The sequence below is a fragment of the Oryx dammah genome, unplaced genomic scaffold (genome assembly GCF_014754425.2).
Source record: "Oryx dammah isolate SB20612 unplaced genomic scaffold, SCBI_Odam_1.1 HiC_scaffold_3313, whole genome shotgun sequence".
In the NCBI taxonomy this organism is placed as follows: Eukaryota; Metazoa; Chordata; class Mammalia; order Artiodactyla; family Bovidae; genus Oryx; species Oryx dammah.
Window position 1 is genome coordinate 1 of NW_024073340.1, and position 3,374 is coordinate 3,374.

Here is a 3,374-nt window from a genome sequence, read left to right on the forward strand (position 1 = left end):
CTACCACATGCATTATCAGAAAATCTCATGTCTAGACATACAGATATAGCTATCCTAGAGAAATTACTATGAAAGACACACACAGGTTCATAGGCAGCTTATTCAGAAAGGGAAAATAACAGCCTCAAATTTCAGGCACAGCAAAATGGACATATAAGTCTATGCCTATTCATCCAGGGGAATTCTACCCAGCAATGAAAAAAATGTTCCACAGCTACATAAAATGAGAATGCATCTCACTTATTTAAACGAAAAACAAGACCAAGGGAACAGAAAGTCTATTGTGTGATTTTATTTATTTCAAACTTGAAACAAAGAAAAATGAATCCCTGGTGCTAGAGGTCAGAGAAGTGGTTCCTTTGAGGAGCAGAGAGTGGCCAGGAAGGAACATGGAGATTTCAAAGCTACTTGATAGTAGAGAGATGAAGTAAGTACAATCTCATTTACAGTAAAACCAGACTTTATTTTCTTGGGCTCCAAAATAACTGTGGATGGTTCCTGACACCATGAAATTAAAAGATGGTCACTCTTGGGAGAAAAGCTGTGAAAAACCTAGACAGTGTATTAAAAGACAGAGACATTACTTTGCCAACAAATACCCATAAAGTCAAAGCTATGTTTTTCCCAGTAGCCAGATGCAGATGGAAGATCTCCACCATAAAAAAGGCTGAGTGCTGAAGAATTGATCTTTTCGAACTGGGGTGCTGGAGAATGGGGAAGACTCTTGAGTGTCCCTTGGACTGCAAGGAGATCCAACCAGTCAATCCTAAGGGAAATCAACCCTGAATATTCAGTGGAAGAACTGATGCTGAAGCTCCAACACTTTGGCCTCCTGATGGGAAGAGTCAACTCACAGGGAAACACACACACACACACACACACACACACACAAACCTGATCCTGGGGAATATTGAAGGCAGGAGGAGAAGGCATGACAGGATGAGATGGTTGGAGAGCATCAGCAACCCAGTGGAATGAGTTTGAGCAAGCTTCAGGAGATGGTGATGGACAGGGAAGCCTGGCCTACTGAAGTTCATAGTAGGTCACAAGGAGTCAGACACGACTTAGCAACTGAACAACAAAAGCCAGGCAGGGTCTTTATGTACAGCTGGCTGAACCACAATGGGTTCTTTTTTCTTTAATTTCTGGAGGAGTGTAGAACATAATTTTTTAGCCAGATCCCTTGCTGCAACACATCTGGAATATTTTGTGTTCATAGACAATTTTCTTTGCAATTTTTCTGGGTGGTGCTTGGGAGTCAGTGTTCCTCACAATGATGGATGCTGTCTCTCTCAGTCCCAACTGAACTGAAGTTCGGATCATGACCTCTGTTTCAGGAGGCAACCCTTGCAAGTGCTCTGGCTTTTTGGTTGACTGATGATTCTTGGTTTGGTGCTCTGTCTTTTTCTTCAGGTTCAAATACTGTAGCCAGCACTTGGAACATGGAAAGACCCTCCTGTTCCAGTGCCTCCAAGCGTGATTTACGAAGGATGTCACCAGTTTGAAAATTTCGAGGCAAAACAGACAAAGCAAATTGTTCCTGTTTCCATGCCATGTTCTAAAATACGCCTCTACATTGGCAAAAGCTGACAATCTGTAATTGCAAACACGGCACACATAGGGCATTTTGCCAGGTTTGGGACTGTCCTTCATGTGCTGTAAGAGAACCTGATCTGTTTTGAAGGACAATTCACAGATACTACAGACCGTGGAGGGCACCCAGGAAGCATGGACACTTTCAGTGTGACACTGCAGCTGGAACGGGCTGGGAAACTGGTGGTGGCAGTGCTGGCAGGTAGTGTGAATTTCCCAGCTGTCACCCTTCTGCCTCTCAAGCTCCAGATGGTTCCTCACGTGGTGCCAGGAGCCAGCATGGGAGATCCCACCCATGACATTTCTCTCAAGGGACTCCCTGGGCCATCCCATCCATGACAAGGTCATGCGGAAGAGTCCTGATAAGCAAGGCCTCAGGACTCGACGGACCCCCGGACCTGCTCGAGCATCTCCCCCAAAACCAGAATCTGTCTGTCTTACTATTTTATGTCTTTCACCAACTCTTTTGGCATTAACAGGGGGCTGTCCCCGACCACCTTTCTCTGGAAAGACTTAACTTAGGGCTCTAGTTGATAAATCTCCTGGGCATGAAAAGAATGTTTCAACCCCCTCTGTTAGCATTCTAGCTTACTTGACAGGTTTTTCCAGACTCTTGCCACATTGTTGAGCCAATGCTTGCTGTCAAGTTCTCACCTCCCTTATCCATTGTGTTCCTGGGAGTGCATGTAGTTAAGATATAGAAATACCAAGCAGTAGCTTTAGCATTAGCAACATTAGACTCTGAGTTAATAAGTACTTTCTTTGCTGTAACTCACTGACTGTTTGCTCCATAAAAATGTAACTCTGTACTTTAAGGGTGACTGCAGGCTAGGGATTTAAGAAGAAACACTTTAAGGGAAAGTTATTGTTCTGGCCAACCAAACTGCACCAAAAAGAGGTCATAAAATATCAACAGGCCTCCAGGCCAGAAGATAATGTACAAAAAATAAGACTCTTGCAGGAAGGAACCTGATATCGATACAAGTTATTACTGATGGAATGTTGAGTTGATCCTGCATTTTTTACCTTGCTGTACGTATAACTCAGAGTATGAAAGCCCCGAGGAAAACGAAGTAAATGGGCCTCGCTCACTGAAGCTTGGTCACCCCATGTCATTCTTTCTTTATCTCTTTCTTTATCTTTCTCCATTAGCCAACGTCGTCCATCCTGAGGATATCCCTGGATTCTCCTGAGGCTTGTCCTTATCAACGTGGGCCATAAACTTGACATTTTTTAGATCTCAAGCAGCTGAGGCATTTAAAGGCTGTGTGAGTCTTCTGTTCTGGCTGCCATCTCTTGTATGCTGCCATAGTAAAAGTCATCAAGTAACATGATCAGATTTCCTATCATGGTGTCAACAGTCTTGCTCTGACTTGCAAGAGTCAAGAGTCCATTTTCTCCAGCCCTTACAAACTACATGTTCTTTCTGGATCCATAAGACTGAAGCGTGCCTGGTGATTGGCATGAGTCCGTGAAAATGACGCCCCACCATGAACATGGCTCGGTGAGGTCGGGGAATCTTCCAAGGTCATAATCACGGTCTTTGTAGGTGAGATACCTGGAGGGGCCATGGTGGAGGCAGGTCCCCCTGAGATTCCATCACCGAGTTTGGGTCTTTGGGGATTCCCACTGTTAAATTTCACATCTGATGTGGGACATCACTTTGAATTACGAGGGCTTTCATCCTTGCCTCCTAATGAGAGAACAACAGCTCCAGAGAGACAGTGAAGCCGCAGAGAGAGCAATTCTGAATTGTGAAGGACTGCTTCCAGAGAGCTCGT

The 3,374-nt window shown here is 44.5% G+C and overlaps 1 pseudogene; it reads right to left on the reverse strand.

The window, feature by feature from the left end:
* Window positions 1–1,170: 1,170 nt before the first annotated feature.
* Window positions 1,171–3,164, reverse strand: LOC120859814 (annotated as a pseudogene).
* Between the last annotated feature and the right edge of the window lie 210 nt (window positions 3,165–3,374).